The sequence below is a fragment of the Coenobita brevimanus genome, chromosome 116 (assembly GCF_032717465.1).
Source record: "Coenobita brevimanus isolate Jiangsu-jjx chromosome 116, ASM3271746v2, whole genome shotgun sequence".
Lineage (NCBI taxonomy): Eukaryota > Metazoa > Arthropoda > Malacostraca > Decapoda > Coenobitidae > Coenobita > Coenobita brevimanus.
The window spans coordinates 14399050-14427045 of NC_137069.1; the positions used below are offsets into that span (position 1 = coordinate 14399050).

General features: G+C 43.3%; 1 pseudogene; it reads left to right on the forward strand.

The window, feature by feature from the left end:
* Positions 1-777: 777 nt before the first annotated feature.
* Positions 778-27996, forward strand: part of LOC145418793 (uncharacterized) — a 76601-nt pseudogene continuing 49382 nt past the window's right edge.

Here is a 27996-nt window from a genome sequence, read left to right on the forward strand (position 1 = left end):
ACTCCCCATAACTCTCCTCCCCTCGTCCGTTTCCTCTCTATCACCCCCTCTCTTCCTCTCCTTTCCCTCTTTCTTCACCCCTTTCTCCTCCCCTAACTCTCCCCCTTTTCCTCTCCTCTTCCTCCCCCCCTTTTCCTCCCCCTCTTCCTCTCTCTTCCTTTCCTTCGTCTTTTCTTTCTTCCTCTCCTGCCTTCCCTTCCTCCCTTTTCCCTTTTTCTCCAGTCTCTTCCTCTTTCTCTCCGTTTTCTCCCCTCCCTTCTCCTCTTCCTTTTCTTACTTCCATCCCTCCCTCTCCCCCTCTCCCTCTCCTACTCATCTATCCATCCCCTCTCTCTCAGTTTTATCTGCCTCTTTCCCTTCCTTTCCTCTCCTTCCTGTATTATCTCCCTCTCTTCCGTTTTCCACTTTCTCTATCCCTCTTCCTTCCCTCTCACTCTCTTACTCTCTCCCCTTCCCTTCCATTCCAAAGCTACCATTTCTATTTTTTTTTTTTCTCTCTCTCTCTCTCTCTCGCGGTCAACAACACAACACATGACCAGGAAATTCCAAGAGGGTAGTATTTTGCGTCCTCAACCCTGTGTTTACACACACACACACACACACACACACACACACACACACACACACACACACACCGTGGCGGCGAGCGGACGTGTTTACGCGACCTTCCGCCCCTGGTGTGACTTGGCGCTTCGTAGCAGCCTGGGTTCAGCCTGTTGACCCTGTCCCCTACCCTGCACGTAAGGTTCATGACTGAGGTGAATGTGCAGTGGCAGAATGTGCGCTCTTCCAATCTACCGGTACCGACCCAGTGAACTTTACAAATTGAAGCAGGGATGCGGCTATCCACCGAGTTCAGTGATTCAGTGCTTGAAAGACCTGGAACTTTTTCGCAATCGTGGTGAACGAGGTGGTAGACGGATTGTGCGCACAGTGCCTGTGATTACGAGCGAAAAGAAAACAAAAAATGTTGTACCAAGACCTCGCAACCTTTGTGAAGTGCCACGTGTATGTCATAACCTTCCTACCCTCCTCCTATCCAACGTAACCTCACTGACCAACAAGATGGAAGAAGTGATCGAAGCAGTGCGCACTACAGGCTGTGACATGATGGCAATTACAGAGGCGTGGCAGATTACCCCTGAATTGTGTAACATTCAAAACTTTGTGTTATTTCACCATCTCAGGGTTAACCCCAGGGGTGGAGGGGTAGCGTTGTTTTGTCACGCTAACCTGAATCCCTCACACCTCAGTGTTGAGATTCCCGAGGGAGTTGAGGCCTTGTGGGTTAGGCTAAACCCCCGTCTCCGCCCCCGTCACACTGCATCTGTCATCGTGTGTGTGGTGTATCACCCTCCACGTGCCCCCACCGCCCACCTCCTCACCAATCACATCACTGAGACTGCCGACGCCCTACGAGTGAGATTTCCTGCTGCAAAGCTGGTTGTATGTGGGGACTTCACTCGCCTGGACATCAGTGAAATTTTACACCAGCTTAATCTTACTCAGGTCGTGAATTTCCCCACCCACGAGCAAACAACCCTCGATCTTATCATCACTGGTATGGCCCAGCAGTACTCCCCTCCCCGACCTCTCCCCCCTCTAGGCCGGAGCACCCATATCACCATTCTATGGACGCCGGCACTTAACACCTCCATGCCAAGGCAAAGGGTCACCCGATACCACCGTCCTATGCCGGACTCTGCCATGAGGGAGTTTGGAAGGTGGGTAATTCAACACCAGTGGAGGGAAGTTTTGGACGCTGAAGGATGTAGATACCAAGTGGAGGAACTACACCACAACTACGACTGAAGCCTTTCACCACTTCTTCCCTGTCAAAGATTTCTCTGTGGATACATCCGATGCCCCATGGATGACACCACGCCTCAAGCGACTCATCAAACAATGCAACAGGACTTATTACACCGACCGCGTCCTGTTCAGGTCCCTGAGGAACAGGGTCATCAGGGAGATCAGGGCAGCCAAGTCATCCTACTACCCAAATAAACTACATCACCTCAAACAGCAAGACAGCAGTGGGTGGTTCAGTAGAGTCAAAGCTCTTTGTGACTTACAAAAGCAAACTTCTATTCTTCCCTGTACCTCTGACTTATCACCTGACCTAGCAGCTCGAGAGATTAACAGTCACTTTGCCTCTATCTGTCAGAGTCTGCCCCCTCTTGACCCTTCTCTCCTACCTGCCTCCCTCCCTTCCCCCTCACCATCCCCCCTCTGTCCAGGTGGCCAACGTAGCTACAAAATTGAAGAAACTGAGGCATAACAGATCTACTACACCTTCTGACCTGCCAATCCAAATTTACAACGAATTTGCCCCAGAACTTGCTCTCTCGCTGTCCTCCATAGTTAATGCCTCATTATCTCAAAACTCCTGCCCCAGTGACTGGAAAATTTCCTACGTAACACCCATCCCCTAAATCCATAGCCCACAGTCACTGAGTGACCTCAGACCAATTGCCATTATCCCTATCCCGAGCCTTATTTGCGAGGATTTTGTTTTCGACTTGGCATATGATAAAATTAAAAACTCAATAGATATACAACAATTTGGTAACATGAAGTCCTCCTCCACTACTCATTGTCAGTTTTCTTGACTTCCTACACAGCCACCTGGACAAACGCAACACCTCTCTGGCTGTCGCTTTTGTTGACTTTGGAAAGGCATTTGACCTTGTTGACCACACTGTTGTCATCAACAAGGCCATACGACTGGGACTCCATCCACAGCTGACAGCGTGGCTGGCTGACTTTCTCACTGGGTGACATCAGGCCGTCAGGTATCAGGGGTCGATCTCCTCCCTCCTCCCCCTGATCTGTGGGGTTCCCCAGGGTACGAAGATGGGTCCACTGTGCTTCCTCATCCTCATCAACGATGCCCTCACGGACATCCCGCATCAATGGAAGTATGTTGATAACAGTACCGTTGGCATTCCCATCAGCACCAGGCAGCCGGACTACTCGCCACTCCAGTCCACCCTGGACAGACTCAAGAAGTGGACTGAGGAGAACAAAGTGACAATCAACCACACCAAGACCGTGGTGATGCACTTCTGTACCTCCTCACAGGCCATGGCTCGTCCCCAGCTGTCAGTGGGCGCCCATCCCCTCCAATTGGTCCAGTCCACTAGACTGCTCGGTGTAACGGTGGATGACAGGCTGAGCTGGAAGCAACATGTCATCAACATAGTGAGGACAGCCTCATATAAACTGTACATGCTGCATAGACTCAAGTCACTGGGAACGCCAGCGAAGGAGCTACGTGGAGTTTATACCATCTTCATATTCCCTACCCTCATGTACGCCTCCCCAGCATGATCCTCCTCGCTCACCCTCACACAACAACAGCAGCTGGAGAGGACACAGAAAAGGGTGTGCAAGATCATCCTGGGCCCTGCCTATGACGGCTACGACAACGCCCTGACTACCCTGAGTCTGCCAAGGCTTTCCGAGAGGCATCGGGAGGCACTGGGGAAGTTTGGGAGGGGGCTATTATGTCACCCTTGTCACCGACACTTCCTCCCACCTGACGCTCCCCCACCACGCTGCGCTACAAGGCACATTAACAAGCTTGTGCTGATCAGAGCGCCGAGGACTGACTGGTACAAGAACAGCGCCATTCCATCCATTGTGCACATGATTAACTCAGTCTAGTCCTAGATTCAGCATAAACTATGTTAAGTGAACCCCATGTACACTGTCAGTGTATCACTGCTAACCCAATAAACCAATTATTAATATTAATATTATTATTATTATTATTATTATTATTATTATTACACACACACACACACACACACACACACAATTTGTGTGTGTGTGTGTGTGTGTGTGTAGGGGGTTGGTGGTTAGCACGTCCAATTCGCAGGTGGAAGAAACCGAGAACAAAGGTAGCTAGAGATTAATGAGGGAAGATTATGTGGAGAGAGAGAGAGAGAGAGGGTGGGGTGTGTAGGGGATGGTGGAGATGCGGACAGCTGACTGGAAGGACGCGAGATCAATTCCAGGTTGGGGCAGAGAACAGTTTGGGGGGGGGGGTTGAATTTTGTTAACTCTTTCACTACCATGGCGAACCTTATATTTTGATAATAATAATAATAATAATAATATTAATAACAAAAACAACAACAAAAACAACCATCATCATCATCATCATCATCGTCATCATCATCAACATCATCATCATCATCACGATCAAAACTTCACCGATGAGAAATCAAATGAAATACAGAAACGAAATTTAGAAGGAAGGATACTCTGTTACGCTCGGGGAGGACTGGGAAATATTCGTAGGTAATTTTCTGGCATGGGATGGTCTGTGATAGTAAATAGTACATATGAAATTTCCTAACATTATTCTTTTCCTCAAGTTTCAAATCATTGTCCCTGTTTAAGTGCAGGTACCATTTGCTTTCATTAACCCCTTAACCGCAGGGCGTCACTTTCGTGACGCTTGGGAGCAAGGGATCATACCGCGGGGCGTCGCTTTTGTGATTCTGTGTTATTTTGAATTCACCTGGGCTTCCAAGTGGGGGCTTGTATCATCTATCAGTACTGTCAATGTCCAACACTAGTCAGCACTCCTAATCTCATCTGTACTCCCAGCCATTGTTGACAATTTAGCCATTTCTCCCCGTTCTTGACTACCCTTCCTACCCCCCCTCCATTACCCTATCCTCTCGCCTGCCCAGCCGTGCTACAGCTAAGTAAATCTTCCCTGGAATTTTTCACTGATTTCATCCATTGAAATAAGCCCTATGTCCTATTCTTATACCAAATAATATATACAAGAAAGAAATAAGGTAAGTGAGAGTGCCATACACCTGGAATTGGCTAATTATCACCTGACAACACCTCACGTGCACTCGTTCGCTAATTTTCGCTGTTTTTTTCCCCTTGAAATATGCTGTATAATCTATTTTCGTAATAAATATACATGTAAGGAGGGAAGGGAGAAGCCTAAGTGATATTTACATTCACCTGGAACTACCTAATTTATAATGTATTGTCTAGATTTCCTGCCAATCATTTGTGCTATACATAGCTGTTTCAAGAGCTAACATTGGTAGCACTGAATATCCCCTAAGTAGGCCTCTACCACGGCCCTCCCTTATCAGTTTACTCTCATCTTCCGAAGTAGAGGTACGTCTGTTTCTTCTTGCTGACTTCAGGGACTTTTTCGCCCCCATGCAATGGGCCCTGTGACCTTTACCCCCTACTAAACCTCGTGTGGAAAGAGGTAAAGGGCTGACAATTGATAAAAGAGTGACTACGATCTTTCTATTGAGTAAAACAGTGCAAGTGGAATTGTAAATAATGTGTAAATAATGTGTAAACAGCAAGTGAAAGTAATGAATGTAAATATACGTGAACAATGGAAAATAGTTTTATAAGTTACTTCAAGTGACAGTGCATAACACAGTGTAAATAAAATGGAAATGTAAATAACGTAAATAAAATAGAGAACGTAAATAGAAATGTAAATGAGTAGTATTATAAGAATACGAGTATATACCCTAGGAGTAATGAAAGTGAAAGTTTCACTCTAGCATGTCTGAATACTATGAGTTATGAGAGTGAAGATGAAAGTGACATTCACTCTCAATGCTAGTATACAGGACGAGAAAGTGAATGCTACGTATTTTACTGAAAGAAATTGAATCCCTACAGTGACAATAAACTAATACTACTGAAGGAAACTTATGGATAAAGACTGTAGATATATATAAGTGTTATATAGTAACAGAAATATAAAGTGTGAGGGGTTTTATGAATAATAAATGACAGAGTACCAAGAGCGAAATAGTGCCAGTGCGACGGTCAGACGCGCTCGTAATTTTCATTGCTTTCACAGTGGGTTTTTTTTTGGAGTATGGATCCCAAACTACTTGAAAATCATAGAGTAGTGTTTATAGTGTTAATATCTGGCTGTGGTAATCATATTACGGGTTGTCGGGAAGTGTAAAGTGGAGACTTCGTTACCCAACTTCAGAGGTCTCCACAAGTCCTACGGTAACTGACGAAGGCTCAACAAACATTCCAAGAGAAAGCTGAAAGTATGTGCCATAAGCATATATAATTTTAATATTCTAGGACTAATAACTGATTTTTGACAAATATTTTTTGAGAGTCTGTCGGAGCCCGAATAACCCCGCGGCACACGCAAAACATAGGTAAACATGCCCGCGGTGTAGGGGTTAAAAACTATACTCATTTCACCATAACTTGGCCCTGACTTTCGTCCTTTTGCAGCTTATTTCACATAGCTCAGTGGCAGAAAAAGTTAATGCTACGGCAATACATCCCTTCCATAGCACTTCTTTGTGGCTGGCATCAAAGTCTTGTATTAATCTTCTGTTACAACTCAGCATTAAAGATGGGAAGACGGCAATTTTAGGTCGTTAGAGTGAAAGAAGTACAGTCTCCTATCCACGCTTTCCGATTTCTGAACTTATTCCCACTTCTTATTGTTGGACACACGACACGGGCACTTTCCGGAAGGGAGTGTTCTTCAGAGCCATCTCCCAAGGTGAAGATGCAAGTGGTCAGCCAGTCAGTCACCCACACACTGAGTTAGGGAATCAGTAACTCAGTAACCCAGTATCGAGGTCCAGGAAATATAAGCCTCGCATCTCTCCATCTTGTTCTCTGCCCGCCTCTTCCTCTCACTCCATCTCTCCATCTTGTTGTCTGTTTGCCTCTTCCTCTCACTCCATCTCTCCATCTTGTTCTCTGCCCGCCTCTTCCTCTCACTCCATCTCTCCATCTTGTTGTCTGTTTGCCTCTTCCTCTCACTCCATCTCTCCATCTTGTTCTCTGTTTGCCTCTTCCTCTCACTCCATCTCTCCATCTTGTTCTCTGCCCGCCTCTTCCTCTCACTCCATCTCTCCATCTTGTTCTCTGCCCGCCTCTTCCTCTCACTCCATCTCTCCATCTTGTTCTCTGTTTGCCTCTTCCTCTCACTCCATCTCTCCATCTTGTTGTCTGTTTGCCTCTTCCTCTCACTCCATCTCTCCATCTTGTTCTCTGTTTGCCTCTTCCTCTCACTCCAACTCTCCATCTTGTTCTCTGTTTGCCTCTTCCTCTCACTCTATCTCTCTCTCTTGTTCTCTGTTTGCCTCTTCCTCTCACTCCATCTCTCCATCTTGTTCTCTGTTTGCCTCTTCCTCTCACTCCATCTCTCCATCTTGTTGTCTGTTTGCCTCTTCCTCTCACTCCATCTCTCCATCTTGTTCTCTGTTTGCCTCTTCCTCTCACTCCATCTCTCTTGTTCTATGTCTGCCTCCATCTCTGGGCTGCCACTCAGTTACCCTGCTTGTCCATGTGTTATCTGCTCTACGAAGGACGTGACCTGACAGCTCTAACCTAACCCTCTCAAGGTGGGAACAACTTTAGTATTCTCAGCTAAAGCCAGACGATTTTAATAAGCTGAAAGTGAGTCATAGGAGCCTGAGAATGACAACCAAGAGAGAGAGTGAAAGAATTTATAATGGAAAGGACGCTGATAATTCCACTCTGACAAATTCCTTTTTCCTTCTCTCTCTCTCTCTCTCTCTCTCTCTCTCTCTCTCGCTCTCTCTCTCTCTCTCTCTCTCTCTCTCTCTCTCTCTCTCTCTCTCTCTCTCTCTCTCTCTCTCTCTCTCTCTCTCTCACGGTTAAGCAGGTATCTTTTTTTCAATTAACATTCTCCTGCTCTTCAAGTCTGTATCATAGGTTTTCCTCTCTCTCTCTCTCTCTCTCTCTCTCTCTCTCTCTCTCTCTCTCTCTCTCTCTCTCGTGCGTTCTATGACTGTTGTATCAACTACTGTATGTCAGAACAAGGAAGAGAAAGAAAACCCGACGGATTTCCTCATTCCAACTAAATCTAACAAACGAAGCCGGCAGGAAAAAGTGAGAAGGCTTACCGTGCAATACTGAGCAACTCGTGGATATTGCAGAGGAGGGAGAAAGTTGCAACAATATTTTCCTTCTCTGTCATATTGTGCAGTAAAGAAAATGGTGGCTTGATAAAATAAAGATCCAGTACAAAATCAGCAAGTATGTAATGTGAAACGAACACATAAGGTCGGTTTAGTACACCTAATCTTTGTTAACCGGATTTCTTTTTTTTTTTTTCAGAAGATAAATGCCGAGAAGTGACACCGACGATACTGAGAGAAGACAAAAGACTGGGGTGATGATGGTGGTGGTGGTGGTGGTGGTGGTGGTGGTGGTGGTGGTGATGATGATGATGATGATGATGATGATGATGATGATGATGTTGATATGATGATGATGATGATGATTTTGGTGGTATTGGTGATGGAGACGTAGGTGGTGGTGGTGGTGGGTGATGGAGATGATGATGAAATATGTGGCGTATGTATCACTGCCACCTACTTCACTAAACACGTGAGTGAGAGAGAGAGTAATAATAATAATAATGTTTATTTCCACCAACAGTGCTATTCTTGTTACATAATATAGACACAAAGTATTTACAATATATGACTGAAGAATGACAGCCTAATTTTTTCTAAGACTGCAACCATATTTGGGTACATGTCCAGTAGCATTATATTTATACAATGTGTTGTTACATGTTTCATTGTACCATTATTTACATTGCAGTTTTAGACGGGGAATCTTCATATATTTATTACAGAAGTAATGAAGAACTCCAGTAGAATATACATATGGGTTACTTCATAGGTTCTTCCTTATCATTATACACAGTTGGTGCCTAAAGGTTAGTTCATTTATTGTACATTAAATAGATTTACAGATAAGATGATTGTTAATGTTACTGTCAGAGATAGGTGAGTTGCTTATGATAATAATAATAGTAGTAGCAGTAGTAGTAGTAGTAACAGTAGCAGTACTAGTAGTAGTAGTAGTAGTGGTAATATTAATAATAACTGATAACAATAATAATAATGTGAAAATAGTGACGACAGTGATAATAATAACAATAATAACTATAATAATAATAGTAGTAATAGTAGTAGTAGTAGTAGTAATAATATTAATAATAACTGATAACAATAATAATAACTAAGTGAAAATAGTGACGACAGTGATAATAATAATAATAACTATAATAATAATAATAGTAATAATAATAATAATAATAATAATAGTAGTAGTAGTAGTAGTAGTAGTTGTAGTAGTAGTAGTAGTAGTAGCAATATTAATAATAATTGATAACAATAATAACAACAATAAGTGAAAATAGTGACGACAGTGATAATAATAACAATAATAACTATAATAATAATAATAATAGTAGTAGTAGTAGCAGCAGTAGTAGTAGTAGTAGTAGTAGTAGTAGTAATAGTGAATAATAGATATAATAATATTGATAGTAACAGTAACAGTAGTTGATATAGGTACTAGTAAGGATTTGTAAAGGTCAGTACTATAATGGTGTGCTGAGGGGTTAAGGGCACTGCGGTAGTGTGGGGGTGGGGGAGTGTTTACTGAGGGATGGCTACGGGGATGGTGTGGGGCAGTGGGGCAGGGGGTGGGAGGCGAGGTTTAGCGCAGGAGAGAGAGAGAGAGAGAGAGAGAGAGAGAGAGAGAGAGAGAGAGAGAGAGAGAGAGAGCATCTTCCCAATTTAATCGAAATAATTTGAAACAATCACTATAATTTTTTTTTTAATCGAGGCGATGATGCACTTGACAGGTGGGTGATGATTTGCTGAATGCAGCATGTCCGAATAACACTGTTGTTATTTCAAATACAGTACCAGGTTATATGAATCGAAAATTATTTACTAACTCAAATTTCTCCCTCAGATATATGTTGCATTCAGCCAACCATCACCAACCTGTCAAATGCATCTTCGCCTCCACGAAAAAAAAAAAAAAAAAAAAAAAAAAAACTGAGTATAGTAAGACATGGAGTTTTCACAACATTTCGCCCATCTTAAAGTTTCTTAAGACACCCTATCAAAAAACTATCTTTAATCTACTGTCTTTAATTTTTGATATAGTGAACGAATCTTTTAAAAATATATCCATGCTGAGTACGAACCTATTGATCACCTGAGTGAAGACAAGTTTATTTTAACGATGTACAGGTGGCAGCACATGCATCTGCTACAGCATCAGCGTGAGCACACACACACACACACACACACACACACACACACACTGACCAGTGTTGTAAGCAAGGTATTACAAAAACTTATAAGAAAAGCTTGGGTGAATCATCTAGAAGAACACAGTATGATAACAGAAAGACAGTTTGGTTTCAGAAAAGGAAAATCATATGTTACTAATCTGTTGAGCTACTATGACAGAGTAACAAACACAATACACGAAAGGGAAGGATGGGTGGACAGTATCTATTTAGATTTCAAGAAAGCTTTTGACACAGTACCACACCAAAGACTTTTATGGAAACTTTACCATCAAGGAGGAACTCGAGGCAAACTGTTTTGTTGGATGCAAGACTTTCTCATACAAAGAGAAATGATGACAGTACTAAGAGGAAACTACTCATCATGGAAAGAAGTGACTAGTGGAGTACCACAGGGTTCAGTGCTGGCACCAATCATGTTTTTAGTGTATATAAATGATATAAACAGTAACACTGGAAATGAGAGCTATCTGAATATGTTTGCAGATGATGCAAAAATACAAAGGAGAATTACTAACACAGACTCTTGTAAAGAGCTACAAGAAGAATTAAATAAACTTCATGGATGGAGTAGTACATGGCAAATGGAATTCAATGTGGACAAGTGTCATGTAATCAAGTTTGGTAAAAGTGGAAAAAGACCTGATTGGGATTATGAGTTAGGAAATAAAACCCTATACACATCAGAAAGAGAGAAAGGCCTAGGTGTGATTATCAATAACAGACTATCTCCGGCTGACCACATCAGCGAGAAGGTACGGAACATGTATACACTGCTTGCAAATATGAGAATAGCATTCACATACATAAATGAAGACATGCTAAGAAGGATAATAACATCATTCATTAGACCAACCCTGGAATATGCATCAGTAGTCTGGAGTCCTCATCTCAAAAAGCACATAGACAAGATTGAAAAAGTTCAAAGGGCCGCTACAAGATGGATACCAAGCTTCAAGGACCTAAGCTATGAAGAACGACTAAATAAACTGAATCTACCAACACTACAGGAGAGAAGGAAAAGAGGTGACATGATAATGCTATATAAGTGCATATCAGGGAAGGAGAAAATAGACATAAATGATTACTTAACATATGGAGAAGCATCAGCAAGAGGACACTGCAAAAAACTGCATAAGAAGAGAGGTTATAAAAACGTAAGGAAATTCAGTTTCCCAAACAGAGCAATTGATCAATGGAATGCACTACCGAATGAAATAGTGTGTACCAAAACAATTCACAAATTTAAGGATATGTACGATAAATATGGTTTAAGACACGGGACAGTACGAGCTTGACTCATTCCTGTAAAGATACAATTAGGTAAGAACACACACACACACACACACACACACACACACACACACACACACACACATAATCAGACTAACTGGGAAAAAAAAATACTATATGAATCCAGTATACACACAGTAAAAGATACTGTAGATAGACAGATAGATAGACAGAAAAACATAAATAAAAAATACATAAACCCGCCATATTGTTGTCCTTTATCAGTTGTTTTTCTTGATTAATATTTTCGCCGCGTTCGAAGGCTCGCTGTGGCCTTGACTTTGGATTCCATTCTTTAGCCATTTCACTCTCAGAGCGTCTACCTGAATCTGTCTATTTGTCTATCAATCAATCTATCTATATAACTAGTAAGAAAATTGTTTGGATTTGTCCCGAGAGCTCAAAATTTTACACGTATCTAGGCCACCTGATAAACTTTGTAAGGCCCCGTTTTTAAATTAATCTTTGCAGATAACTATATATAATAATTTGGGGACAGTCTTACCGTCAAACATATATCGTAACCCTTATAATAAAAACAAATACAATAAGCCGGTAATACTGAATGCACACAGACGACCAATCACCTCCAAGTTTTCAACAGGGTGGTTCGTCTCTTCTCAGATGAAATCGAATAGGCTACATGGCAGTTGACGCCTGGCCTTTGGTTCCTTCTTTCTTGCATAAAAGAAAAGCCTGAACAGCATCCAAACACTTCACGATGCCTAAGTCAGAAGTCGCCAATCCACAGACTTAGAAGACAGGGATTGGGATGAGGCGGAGGCACGCGGCGCCTGAGGGGGGTATCTTGAATTACACAGGATGCATCTTGACTGAAGGCGAGTATACACATTTTATATTTATTTCTGACAGAGAGAGAGAGAGAGAGAGAGAGAGAGAGAGAGAGAGAGAGAGAGAGAGAGAATTTCTGTCTCAATAATTTTCTTACGACATACAAACTTGGTCAAGGAAAGAGTAAGAAAATCAAGAAAAAATGAAGACATCTTAAGAAAATCGTTAAGAATGTTCAATATTGCGGTAACTGGAGACAGTGAGAGAATGTATAGTGTGTGTGTGTGTGTGTGTGTGTGTGTGTGTGTGTGTGTGTGTGTGTGTGTGTGTGTGTGTGTGTGTGTGTGTGTGTGTGTGTGTGTTTACTGATTGGATAGTCGTGATGAGAAAGGTTGGGGGAGGAAAATGAAAGGGAAAAAGAGAGGCTGGAGAGAAGAGAGGGGAGAGAGGGAAGGGGGAAGAAGAGGTGAAGAGAAGAGAGGGGTGAGGGAGGGGAGGGAGGGCGGGAAATGAAAGTGAGGGAGAAGAGGGGGATAGAGGAGATGAGGAGAAGAGGGAGAGAAGGGTGAGGGGAGGAGAAGGTAAGGTAGAGAGGGAGAGTGAGAGGGAGGGAGAATGAGAGGGAGGAGAGTATACAGGGGGAGGTAAAGTAAAAAGGGAGGGGAGTGACAGGGAGGGGAGTGACAGGGAGGTGAGTGAAGAGAGGAGAGATGGAGAGGGAGATATGGAAATGGAAGGAGAGGAGAAGGAATGAAATTGGGCGATAAAGAATGAGAAGAAAACGAGAAGAAGAAAATCAGAGAACACTGGTCAACCAAAAAAAAAAATACTTCATGGTTCTGAATTGAAATGGTCTGATTCCAGGGTACTCGACGGTGCTGACCTCGACTATGGCTTCAGTAAGGACGTATCAGGTCCGGTTCTTGAAAACCAGTACATCGGTGTATCTTGCTCACAGGATGTGACTAATACATTTGGTTGTTTAGTTCCATCGATTAAATTTGTATTTTTGTGGCAGGTTACATATATTGTTTCCACTTCTATTCTTGCAGAAATTCTCAATCACTTTGACAGTAGTGAAAGATGGAACGTCGCAAATGTGTAAACGATCCTGACCGTTTTTGTTACATTTGTGGAGTGTTTGCCCCGGAAAGCCTCAAGAAAAACACGAAGGCTGTTCGAGTGAACTACAAAGCTACTTCAAATGTCCGTTGGCCAAGACAAGAAATGGGCGCCTCACATAGCATGTAGGTCCTGTGTCAATCATCTGAGTGAATGGATGCACGGAAAACGAAGTTCGGATTTGCCATTCACTGTACCAATGGTGTAGCGAGAGCCCAAAGACCACAGCATCGACTGCTACTTGTCTCACAAACATCAAAGGAATAACTGTCAAGACACGAGCCACCGTACAGTACTCCAGTATCGCTTCTGCAATCCGATCAGTGCCACACAGTGCAGAACTACCGGTTCCAAACCCACCTGCTGAACACGAGCTAAGCAGCGAATCTGATTCCAGTCATAGCCCCATTGATGATGACTACCAGGACGACTCAGGAAACAGTGGGCCCAAACCATTCAACCAGGGAGCCCTTCATGATCTCATAAGGGACCTTGATCTGTCTAAAGAAAAGGCAGAGCTACTGGGATCACGACTGAAGCAGCATAACCTGCTGGAAGATGGGATGCACATCACTACGGCATGTCATCGGCATAGAGAACTGTCTGCGTTCTTCAAAATGGCAAACAATTTTTACTATTGTGATGATGCAGTGTCTCATGCAACAACTGTGCAAGTCTGATCCATACAAGCCGGATGATTGGAGGCTGTTTACAGAGTCAGAAAAAGACACTCTGAAAGCAGTCCTCCTATAAAACGGGAATTGGCTTCCATCCGTGCCAATAGCACAAGCAGAGAAGATGACCGAGAGCTATGAAACTATGAAGGTTGTGCTTTCCGCTGTCGAGTATGAGAAGCATCAGTGGAATATATGCGTGGACCTCAAAGTGATCAGTCTACTTCTAGGCCTTCAGAACGGTTACACAAAGCACGAGCTTTCTCTGCTTGTGGAACAGTCGAGCTAATGCCGAGCACTTTGTAAAAAAAGAACAGCCGGCAAGACCAAAATATGCACCCGGAAGGTTCAACTGTCTTTACAAACCCCTTGTGGATCCAGAAAACATATTCTTGCCTCCAGTGTAGCTCAAGCTGGGCTTGGCGAAAAATTTCGTAAAAGCCATGGATCAAACGGGTACTGGGTTTAAATACTTGTCGATGAAGTTCGGTGACGTGGTATCCGAAGCCAAGTTGAAAGCAGGGGTCTTGAATGGTCCTCAGATCCGCATGCTGGTTAATGATGACTTCATCAAGGTATTAAACCCGCTGGAGAGAGACGCATGGGAATCATTCGTAAATGACTCACAGAACTACCTTGAAAACCATCGTGTGGACAACTACGAGGAAATTGTGGCAGGCATGTTACGGAGTTATCGAGCTCTGGGCTCATGAATGTCCTTGAAGATTCATTTCTTTCACTCCCACCTCGATTTCTTCCCAGATAACCTCAGAGCCATCAGTGACGAGCACGGTGAAAGGTTTCACCAAGACATTGCTATAATGGAGAGCAGGTATCAAGGCCAATTCAGTCCCAACATGATGGGCGACTACTGCTGGATGCTACAACGTGAATAGAGTCAGCTGAACAAGCAGAAAAGCAAAGTGCAGAAGTATTTTTAAAACTTCATTGCATGCTAATAAAATGTGCATTGGATTTCCGTATTTTTGTACTATTAATCATCACAATATTATCTGTGTGTGCCTCAATATATGTTACAAGGTTGAGACGAGTTATGCCACACTGAATATGTTTTCAGTCTGATATTCAAGAAACCTGGTCCGATTTGAAATCAGTGCTATCAAATTAGTCAGGGACACATACTCACGTATGAGAACCATTTTGGCTGTTGACAAGTGGAACAGAAGGAAAGGAGGGAAGGGTGCGAGAGGGGAAAGGAAGGGAGGGGGAGCGGAGAGGGGAAGAAGAGGGATAGAAATTAGAGAGAAACGCAAGGGGAGAGGGAAGTAAAATGACGGGAAAAAAGAGGGAGGAGAGAGAGAGGAAAAAGATATCAATAAGAGGGGAGGGAATTGGAAAGGGGGAAGGGGGAGGAGGAGAGAGGGAGGATGAAAGGAGAAGGGGGAAGAGATGAGTGAGAAGGAGAGGGGTGGAAATGGCTGAAGGGAGTTGAATTAGGTGGAATGAAAGGAGAGGGGAAGGGGAAGTGAAAAGAAAAAGAGGGGAAAGTGAGGGAGGAGGGAGGGGGAGGGAAATGGAGTGGAGAGGGGTGGAGGAAAATGGATAGGAAGAGGAGGTGGAAGGGAGAAGGAAGGTAGGAGGAGAGAGGTGTGACGAGGTGGCTAAAAACAAGAAATTAGAGAGAGAGAGAGAGAGAGAGAGAGAGAGAGAGAGACGCCAGTTTACTCCTGCATTAGATAACTACACTCATACAAGCAACAATGCTAGGACAGGATGGAACAGGCTAAACCAACAGACCGTACCGAAAGACGGAGACACCATTATATCCTGCAGTGGACTTTTTTATGTTGATGCTGATGATGATAAATATTTTACCCCAGCTTTTAGCACAAAGAGGCTGCGTTTATTTACTGGGCACCTTATCTAAGACGCGGCCAGCTTTCTTAAGAAGGGGTATCTGAATTCTGAAGACGTTTATTTAAAGGAAATTATTTTATCTTGACTTTTACAGGGGAAGTTTCTGTTTGCGAGTCCTGGTTCTTTATTGAGAGAGAGAGAGAGAGAGAGAGAGAGAGAGAGAGAGAGAGAGAGAGAGAGAGAGAATGTAGGGGAGAGAGGGGGAGAGGAGGGGAGGGAAAGGGGAGGAGAGGGGAAACAAGAAAAGATATAGGAAAGAGGGGAGAGGAAAGGGGAAGAGGGGAAAAAGATGAAGTAGAAAGCTCGAACAACGATATCGAATAAGAAGAGAGGGGACGAGGTGCAGAGAGAGAGAGAGAGAGAGAGAGAGAGAGAGAGAGAGAGAGAGAGAGAGAGAGAATATGAGAATGAGATAATGAGAAAAAGAAAATGAGAGGCAAAGAGAAAATAAGAGATAAAAACGAGCAAAGAATAAAAAACAAAGAAAAAAATGAGAGAAAAAAGATAGTAGAGAAAATGGGAGATAAAAAAGTGAAATATTAAGAACATAAAGAGAGAAAATTTGAGAAAGTGGGAAAGGGAGAAAAAGAAGTAGACGTGAGTGTGTGCTATAGGAGTGAGTGAGTGAGTGTGAGCAAGGGGAGTGAGTGAGCGAGAGAGAGGGGAGTGCTTTGAGGTGAGAGAGGGAGGGGAAGAGAGAGGGAGAGAGAGAGGGAGAGGAAGGGAGGAAAGGAACGAGAGGTGTTTATACTACATAAGAGTGAGGGGAGAGAGAGAGAGAAAGAGGGTCTGAAGGGAAGTGCAGTGGGGAGCTATCAGAGGGGAGATAGGAGGAGGTGAGAGAGAGAGAGAGAGAGAGAGAGAGAGAGAGAAACAAGCCAAGTGTTATTATAGCCATTACCAAACTCTGCATCTAGTGAGTGGTAACCTGGGGTAAAACATGAAATAAATAAAAATTAGTATCTTCAAGCAATTTCCGTCCCTACTAAGTAAGGACCCTTCTTCCCGCTCCATCCCAACCACTGAACGAATCAACACCAGCAGTTAAAACCAAGTGCAGAATTGTAATTTGGGAGGGGAGGGGAATCGCTACGAACCCAGGCAAACTGATTATAAGTGAGACACCCACCTGTACACAGAGACAAACACTCGCGCGTGCTGGCACACACGCAGACACACAGGCACTCATGCGTGCTGGCACACACGCAGACACACAGGCACTCATGCGTGCTGGCACACACGCAGACACACAGACACTCATGCGTGCTGGCACACACGCAGACACACAGGCACTCATGCGTGCTGGCACACACGCAGACACACAGGCACTCATGCGTGCTGGCACACACGCAGACACACAGACACTCGTGCGTGCTGGCACACACGCAGACACACAGACACTCGTGCGTGCTGGCACACACGCAGACACACAGACACTCGCACGTGCTGGCACACACGCAGACACACAGACACTCGTGCGTGCTGGCACACACGCAGACACACAGGCACTCATGCGTGCTCGCACACACGCAGACATACAGACACGCGCGCGTGCTCGCCCACAGGCAAATACATAGGCACTCAAGCGTGCTTGCACACACGCAGACACAAATACTGGCGAGCGCGCACAAGCAAACACACAGACACTTGCCAGCGCGCACGAGCACGTGCGCGCGGGCACACACACACACACACACACACACACACACACACACACACACACATAAATATATATACACGAGAGAGAGAGAGAGAGAGAGCACTTAAATACAGGACATGTGAGGGCCTGAACGCCATCTGTTGGTGATAGGGAGCAGTGCTGGGCCTTAGGCAACGGGTCGATTAGCCTACACCCACGGGGATAATACATTAACATTCTCGTAAATGGGGAAAAAACGTACTAAAACACACACACACACACAAACATCTTTCTAATCGACGAAAATGGACCTCAGGGAAAGGGTTGAGTAGTTGATGCTCAGGGCAGGATGCACTAAAATACGCATCCTTCGATAAACAACCCACTTCTTGAACGGGGTTAGGGACTTTATTATGAGTTCCCGCTGTGAAAGACTAAGCTCGTATTCTCGCCAGTTAAGGAAGCTCCCTAACACCTTTTCCTAAGCAATTTATTTTATTTATTACACCTTACTCTCCTTTTCTGTGTTACATACATCCTTCCAGTACCACCATACTCTGCTACTATTACTACTACTACTACTACTACCACCACCACTACTACTACTATTACTACCCCTACAACACTACTACTACTACTACTAAAGATGTGTAGAAGTATTTACCTTTAGAAATATTGTACCAAGTTTGAAAGGATTTGACGAAGAATCTTTTCTACCTTCCTTTCTTCTGAACATCTTTAAGTCTGTCACGGAATGACAAACGTCAAGATGTTCAGAAGAAAGGAAGGAAGAAGGAAGCGGAAGAAAATACAGTGGGGTCTTGTGCTGTTTGGAAGCTCACTAACACATCTTCCTTAGCGATTTGTTTCTAGTTATGCTTCCTTGCTATATTCTTGTTGTTCATGCAATCTATCGACATTTTAGAGTTAAGAAGCAAAAAAGGGTAGTAATGGGTAATTTAGAATAAATCGCTAAGGAAGAGGTGCTAGGAAGTAGAAATCTAAATATTTGGAAGCATAGAAGAGGCTAAATTGATACAGTTCACTCACTTTAAGTTGGCCCAAACTTTCATCCTTTTGCGACTTATTTCACGTAGTTCAGTGGCAGAAAAAAGACAATAGGCTGCTATGGCTCTACATACAGCCTGTAGCACTTCATGACTGGCATTCAATTCCAATGTTAAATCTCCTGTTACAACTCAGCATTCAACATGGAGGGATGGCAATTTTAGGCCTATTTGGAGTGAAAAGAGCATAGTGTGTATCTGCATATAGTTACGGTGTGGTGTATATGTTGACTATGGAGACAGACAGACAGACATATAGATAGATAGATAGATAAGTTGACAGATAGATAGATAGATAGACTGACAGACACAGACAGACAGATAGATAGATATAGATAACTAGAGAAAGAGAGAGAGAGAGAGAGAGAGAGAGAGAGAGAGAAACACTGATATACATAGATGGACAGATAAATAGACAGCCAGCGAGACAGACGGACAGACAGATAGACAGATCGAGACACACAGACTGATTAATAGACAGATAAACAGGTGCATAAATAGATAGATTAGATTAGAGAGATAGATAGATAGATAGATAGACAGGTAGACAGACTGACAAATAAACAGAGATAGATTGATTAACATACATACATACAGACAGACAGACAGCTAGCTAGCAAGCTAGCTAGATCAATAGATATATAGACAGATAGGAATCTTGAATTAGTACCTAAAATAGACATGGGTCATCAAGCAAAAAAATAATAATAATAATAATTCTAAGTCCAAATCTTCCCCTAAAATATGACCTGCAACCATTGATGTGATATCCTGGTCCCTAATTGTACAGCTGGGTGAATAGGGGAAAAAAAAGGAAAACAAACTTTGTCCTAGAGTCTGACCAGCACAAGAATCTAACACAAGGTCCTCAGTGGCAAAGGTCAAAGGGGTCGAGAGGGGTGAGACTGGAGGGTGGGGTGGGGTGGGGTGGGGTGGGGTGGGGGGCAGGGGGTAGAGGGATAGGGGGGACAAGGGTGAAAAGGTGAGGGAGAGGGAGGTGAAGGACCTGGTGTGTGGGTTGGGGTTAGGGTAAAGGGGAGGTAAAAGGACAGCAGGGGGTGAGGGTGAAAGAAAGGTGGGGAGAAACACAGACGGTGAGGGGGGGGGGGAGGTGAGGGGAAAAGAGATGAGCAGTGTACGATGGAGGAAAGGGTGACATAGAGGAAAGAATAAGGTAAAGGAAATAGGAAGGGGAGGGAATGGGGATGGAGGAAAGAGTAAGGAGGAGGAAAAATTAAAGTGGAGGGAAGAAAGATATTGGGGAAAGAGGAAGGGAAGAAAAGGAAGATGGAGGGAAGTATAAGGGAGAGGAGAGAGAGAGAAAGTGTAGAGGAGTGAAGTGTGATATAGATCATGGGTGAATGATGCATGAGGTGGAAGGGGGGGGTGAGGGGGAAGGCAGGGGTGTGAGGGGAGGGAAGAGTGAGGGAGGGGAGGGAAGGGGGAAGGGGTGAGAAGACACAATGAAAAGCCGTAAGACTAAGACCACAACACCTCAGTCTTACCTTACTTAATGGGTAAAGTTTTTGTTTGGCCTCGAATTCCTCCACTAAACACACACACACACACACACACACACACACACACACACACACACACACACACAGACGACCTCTTACTTTCCTACCAGCAACCCTAACAAAGAAGAAACAAAATATAGCAAGTAAATAAGTACGATATAATGAAAGCGACTTAGTGACTATATCGGTTGGTAAACGTTTCTCGAAAATGATAACAAAAATAACTTGAAAACGGAAATTGCCATTAGCAATTTCAGTAGTTGACCACATGACAAGTTCATCCAATTTCTTCCTCAGTTCGACAGCAGAGACAGATTTATTGTGTCCTAACATTGTAGCAATCGCTGGACCTGGTAATTTCAACACCCTTCATATAGCGAGCACGTCGAAGTGAAGAGTAGTAGGGTAGCCAAAGAATAGTGTCAAACACATTGAGAGAAGGTGAAAGCAACAAAATACTCGCAGAGCAAAAATGGCAGAGCCAAAACAACTTTCCATTGACCCCTGGGAGATCTCAGAAACTACTGGCCCAATTGGGCCCATAGTCATTTTAGACCTGCTCCCCGACCTTGGCTATGTCCCACAAAAATTTCAAGTCTGTACCTTTAGCGATTTGTGAGAATCCGTGAATAGACTATTTTTATAGGTTTTTGGTAGGCCGAGGGAAACCTGGTTGAGGACAATGAAAAGAGAAGCAGGAGAGGAGTGTTGGTGGGACCTGAAGGAGATGGCAAGAGACAAATATTGGTTGAGAAAGTTCATTGAGGCCCTATGCATCCCGTGGGGTACCACAGGAAATGATTGATTGATTGATTGATTTGGATGTACTTGGAAAACTATTACTGGGAACTCGATGATACTGGGTAACATGAAGCCGCCAGCTGGGGGACTCAGATGGCTAAGTATGATGGCTGTAGACTTGAATCTGAGCGAATACGAACAAATCACTTCTTTGTAGGAAAGAATAATAGTAATAAGAAGAAGAAATTGAAAATGGAAACTGCCATTAGCAGTTTCAATAATTCATCATATGACGTCATCCATCTTGTGCATGTGACCTCAGTACATAGATAATAAGCAAATTTTGGACTTTGAGCTTGGCTGTGACCTTGAATTTTGAGTTAAGGCCATTCATACTTGGTAACCATGCATGACATATCAAGTTCTTCAGATGTACCACGTTTTTTGGCTGTAGCTCAATTATATTATTATTATTATTATTATTATTATTATTATTATTATTTTACAACTGTGCACTCAATGACCCCAAACTACTTTCCATTGACCCGTGGGCGATCTCAGAAACTACTGACGCAAATGAGACCATAGTCATTTCAGACCTGCTCCTCGACTTTGGCTATGTCCCGAAAGAATTTCAAGCCTGTACCTTTAGCGACTTTTAAGAATCCACGAATAGACTATTTTCATGGGTTTTGGAATGTAACTGGAAAATCAGTACTGGAAAATGGATGATACTGGGTCAACTGGGTCATATGAAGCCGCCACCTTGTGGACTAAGATGGGCAAGTATGATGGCCGTAATCTTGAAATTGGGTGAATACGAGAAACTTCTTCGTTAAAAAATATACTAATAATAAGTATAATAACAATAATATTGACAAGAACAATATAACTCACAGATGGTGTGGTAAGTTATAATATAATAATAATAATGATACTACTACTACTGCTACTACTACTACTACTACTACTACTACTACTACTAATAATAATAATAATAATAATAATCTTTTATTTACAGTATATCATAATGATCCTATTTCTGTATGTTGTTGGTTTGTCCATTTGTTATGGTTACACAGCAAAACTGGCGCATTGTAGCACAATTTTTGTCAGGGCAGGGTACCTCTAAAATGCTCTAACTTCAAGAATAAAAGAATTTCCAGTCCAATCGGGCCACCGGTTCCCTAGTTATGACTCATTTCTAGCCTTTTGACATTGAACAAAGATCACCTGAAGGCGGCCTGAAGGCGGATCACTTTCTTTGTGGGCAATGAAGTTGCCGTAACACAGCCTTTTTGATATGGATCGGTTAAGCAAGTTATAATACTAATAATAATAAAATAATAATAATAATAATAATAATAATAATTAATAATAATAATAATAATAATAATAAAATACTAATAATAATAATAATAACAACAACAACAACAACAATAATTATAATAATAATTTACCACACGTGTCGTGAGTTACAATAAAATGAAAATCCAAAACCCTCCTGTGTTCTACGGTACCACTAATTTCAGTTTGACCGTCTGTGCCTTGTCTCAGGAATTATCATCATCATAACCAGCCAGTGAGGGTCCAGTGCAGGTCACGTTCTTAACATGTTTCCACTCTGACCCATTGGCTGTTAGCAAATTCCGTCCAGTCCTATCTGTCACGAATTGGCGCGAGCGTGTTTATAAGTTCGTGACATTTTTATTTCAGTGTGAAAACCGCGATTTTTAGTGGAATTCCCACTGTTTATCACTCAGTTTAACCGTCCTCGTATTCACCCGAATGGGAGTGTTTTCAGAACAATTTTCACTGTTTCATAAGCGATCATCCTTGCGTGCGACACTGGCGCCTCCGCTGAGTGATTTATTACGGGCGTGTATCGCTCACTTTCTTTCTGTTGACCGTTGGGGCAAACACGGCCAGCCCTCGCCCTCTTCCATAATTCGAACTTAGTCAGGATTCGAGCGTCGTGAGAGCAGGTTTGTTGGCCCAGCTTGGAGCAGCGCCGCCGTTGTACAGCGAGTTCCTAAAATCTCCACCTAGTGTGAATCGCCGAGGAGGTTTAGCGTGTTTGCAGCGTCCGTCCTACATAATGACGCCCAGTCATTCCGCTTAGCCCACTCTACTGACCAGTATTTCCCTATGTTTTTCCTAGGCTTAAGAGTTTAGCTTTGAGTGAGCGAGTGAGTGTATTCTTGTTATTTTGAATTCATTTTTAGACTTATGTAACGTAAATTTATTTCATTGTAATTAATAAATTTTTACAGTTCTTTTCCATTGGCCTTAATGTATAAACTCGTGTTTTATTTCTCCATATTAAGCTTATTCTAGTTGCCGCTCCTAGTTTGCATAAACGCTTTGCATTATTCATAACTGGTACTTAGGCCAGTCCTTTTGTATTAAGCTTAAATCCGTTGTGCCAACCAGGAGTTAATGCACCGGCAAGAACCTGTTTATCACTAATAGCATTAGTTATTGATTGTCAGGGGTGGAGTCACGTTCTCTAGATGCTAACAGTACTAACAAACGTGTCCCCTACGTGTCAGCAAGTGGGTTGGCGGAGAGTTAGTGTCCCTCCCCGTAAAAAACTAACTCAAAGACAAACGGCCACCCCTTACGGGATTATGGCGTCTGGCTATAGATAGACAGATACCACAGGAACTGACACTAATCACTTTACCTGGCCATAGATCAGTGTCATGTGTGTCACCTGTGTTATTTGCCTCGGATTCAAGACAAATTTTCAAAGACTGTCGACAAAAAAACAGGAGAGATGACAGCACTATACTCCATTCACCTTAACTTGGCCCAGGTTATCGTCCTTTCACAGCTTATTTCACGTAACTCAGTGGCAGGAGACAGTGATAAGGCTCCACATCCTCTCCGTAGCACTTCTTCGTGGCTAGCATCATAATATAAATCCATCTACTGTTACAACTCAGCATTCAAGGTGGAGGGGTGACAATTCTGGGCCAGGTTAGAGTAAAAGGAGTATAGTTTGTGACAGTACAATGAGAGGGGTAAGTAAAATGATTTTGTGTTAAGTAGAAAAAAAAAATATAATACTGCCATCACAATAATACAGGTTAATAGCAGAATATTATCGTCCTGGGAATAGATAAATTATACACGCCCGCCAGTGCTCGCCGTATGTAAAAATAAATATCTGCTTTACTCTCGTGGGACACAGTGGTATATATTAGTATGCAAAACAGCTGTGTGATGTTATGGTGTGGTGCTGAGGATGGTGGTGGTGGTCACAGTATATATTTTATCTGTCTGTCTGTCTATCTGTCTGTCTATCTACACACACACACACACACACACACACACACGTGGTAGGACTCCATATTATAATTGCAAATCATAATAAATAGATAGATAGAGAGACAGATAGAAGCAGGGAGTCAGATGATGAGAAGGTATTGTGTCTGCAAGAATCGAGCAATGCTAAACATGCTTACACACTCTTAACGCAAGGAATGCTTGATAGGCACACGACAGCGCCTAGTGACCATACACACACATACACACAGGCTGCTAGAACTTTCCATCCACGAGGAACACACGTGACACACCCCTGCTACACCAGAATTTAGGAAAGAGAGTGGCAGACGGAGGTTAGACACAGAACAGGCAGGAGGAGAAGGAGACAGGCCTCAGAAGAGACAGGTCACAGTGAGAAGGGCTTGGCAATTTAAGAGAGAGAGAGAGAGAGAGAGAGAGAGAGAGAGATAGCGGGACGGGACTCAATACTTGCGCTCTGTGTGAGAGACTTGTTAATATTTCCAAGACAAATAAAAATAGTCCCATACTATTCTTTACCTCTCCTGTCACTACATGACAAATGGGAAGCTACTCCAAGATATAAAAACCGCTCGTCCCAAAATCTAAAATATATATATAACTCAACCACAAAGGAACCTACACAGTCTTTTATGACACAAAGTCATTTATGACACACACACACACACACACACACACACACACACACACACACAGGTAGAAGACTGAGATATAATACAAAAGTTACATGGAATGATGAGACTGACAGTATATATATATATATATATATATATATATATATATATATATATGAGAGAGAGAGAGAGAGAGAGAGATTAAAAACAGACTGCACATAAGGAGAGGAGAGAGAGCGAGAGAGAAGGAAGAGGGAAGATGAGGGGGAGTTGAAAGAGTTGCGGCACATTAAGACGATGATGGCAAGGAGAAGGAAGAGAGTAGGCGGAAGAAGGAGGAGGGAAGGAGGGAGGGAGGAAGGGGGTTAAGTAGGAGGGAGGAAAAGGTCAGGAGATGAAGGAGAAGGAGACCGAGAACGAGACAGAGTGACGACTTCATCCCAGAACCATAAAACTGATAGTGATAGAATTCCCCGTTGATGAAGCAATATCGTGAGATGGGGGGGAGGGGTGATCGCAGACCCCCACTGTCGAGAGATGGAGTGGGAGGCGTGTGGGGGGGCGTGGGGGGGAGGAAATACTCTGTGCCCCCCCGTTTATTCCCTCATCTTTCGCCCCCTCCCTCCCCCCTCCCTCCTCGACCTCCCGCTGTCCTTTCTCCCTCCCATCATCTCAGTCTTCTCACTATCCCATTTCGTTCCCTGCCCCCTCCCCCCTTCCTTCCTCCCCCTTCCCAGTCTCCCTCCACCTGTCCTTTCTCCCTCCTCCATCTCTGTCTTCTCACCTCCCCTTCCGCCCCCCCTCCCGTCTCCCCTCCCTCCCCCCTCAAAATCCATTCCTCTAAAAAAAAAAAAAAAATCCCCTCCCCCCAAAATCTCTCCCTCCCAAAATCCATACTTGATCTGAATGTCCCACTGATGATAACCTATACTCCTTCCACATTAACCTGGCCTAAAACTGCCATCCCTCCATTAGATTAATACTTAAATTACCCCCTACTGAAAAACTAACATATATTCCTTTCACTCTAACTTGGCCTAAAGCTGCCGTCCCTCCATCTTGAATTACAGTAACACTAGAGTATGGTGATAGTCACGAAGAAGTGTTATGGTAAAGGATGTAGAGCTTTAGCAATGTCTTTTTTATCCACTTAACTGGGTCAAATACAGTAAGCCGCAAAAAGACGAAAATCTGGCCCAAGTTAAGGTGAAAGTAGTATAGGTTTCCTGACAGATGAACAGTCAAATCTGTACGTGTATATTCTTCACTGTGCAGGGAACGAATCAAAATCATACACTGAACGGCTCCATGCTAATAAAGAACGTGATGAACGGTGGAACGAGCATGCGAACGTAACAGAGTAAAGAAGTAAAGGAATTATTCTCTACTCCTTCTATTCTAACCTGGCCTAATTTGTCACCTTGAATCCTGATGTGCAACAGAAGATTAACCGTAGAATATTGATGCTAGTCATGTAGAAGTGCTGAGAAAGGATGTAGAGCCACTGTATTGTCTTCTTCCACTACTGAGCTACGCGAAATAAGCTGTAAAAAAATATCTGGGCCAAGTTAAGGTAAATGACTATAGGCAAGTGCAACCATAATTGAGTTGCTTTAGTTACAGCTTGGGGTTGATGGTATATTTGATCTCTCTCTCTCTCTCTCTCTCTCTCTCTCTCTCTCTCTCTCTCTCTCTCTCTCTCGCTCTCAAAAAACAACGTGGGCGACATGAACGGCATATTACGTTCAGAAAGTATAGGATATCACGTTAGAAGAGCGTAAGTCTGGCCAAATATTCCTCGATCTCCCTCTCCTCCTTTCTTAAAATATGGAACAATCTTCCTCCTTCTTCCTCTCTCCACGTCTTATATGGTACAATCGCCCTCCTTCTTCCTCCCTCCTTTTGTATATGGTACAATTTCCCTCCTTCTTCCTCCCTCTTCCTTTTGTATATGGTACAATTTCCCTCCTTCTTCCTCCCTCCTCCTTTTGTATATGGTACAATCTCCCTCCTTCTTCCTCCCTCTTCCTTTTGTATATGGTACAATTTCCCTCCTTCTTCCTCCCTCCTCCTTTTGTATATGGTACAATCTCCCTCCTCCTTCCTCCCTCCTCCTTTTGTATATGGTACAATCTCCCTCCTTCTTCCTCCCTCCACTCTGAACAGTCTCCCTCCTTTTTCCTCCTTCCCCACAATGAACATATCTTGTACGGTCTAATACTCCTTGAACGGTCTAATATCCCTTGAACGGTCTAATACTCCTTGAACGGTCTACTGCTACTCCTTCAAGAGAGAGAGATAAAATTAGGAGATCTTGCAAGACAGAATAGGCCAACAACCAATAAGTCAAAGTGGATAAAGTCGACAGGGGCTTTCTGCCTGTAGTGGACTCTCAGGATGATGATGATGATGATGATGCTGATGATGATGACGATGATGACGATGATGATGCTGCTGATGAATGTTTGACTGAGGATGACTGACTAATAGTGAGTGATTGACTGATTGATTGACTGATGATGATGATGGTGATGATGGCTGCTGCTAATGAATAATGATGACTGACGACTGATGATGATGATGATGATAGATGACCATGACTGATTATGATGATGATTGATGATGATGATGATGATGATAGATGACTATGAATGATTATGATGGTGATGACTGATAAGTGGTGAATGATGATGATGATGATAGATGACCATGAATGATGATGATGATGATGATGATGAGTGATGATGCTAACGTCAATGACGATTTTGACAACAACGAATACAGCAACAAGGACAATAATAATTCCACCCCACCCCCTCATAAATACAGAACGTAACCCAATACATACACGTTCGGAACGCCCTGACAAACAACCATCTCCTCCGGTAATTGATGAACGGCGAAATTACCCCCAGAACGAACGGGAAATCACCCCACCACCGCCATTAATCTAGGATATAGCGTAGAAATTATGTGACAATCCAGCGAGGGAATTTTTGGAACCATCAAAGAGGGAGGGGATGGAGGTGAGGGGATAGCGAGGGGGAGGGGGAGGGGATGGAGGCTGAAAGGGGAGAGAGGGGAGGGGGATGAACCCAGAGGGGAGCGAGGAGGTGGAAGGAGAAAAATTACCTGGAAAAATAGAGGGGAAACAACTCAAAAGGTCCGGTTATTCAATTTAGCGACCTAACAAAATCTAGCCAACC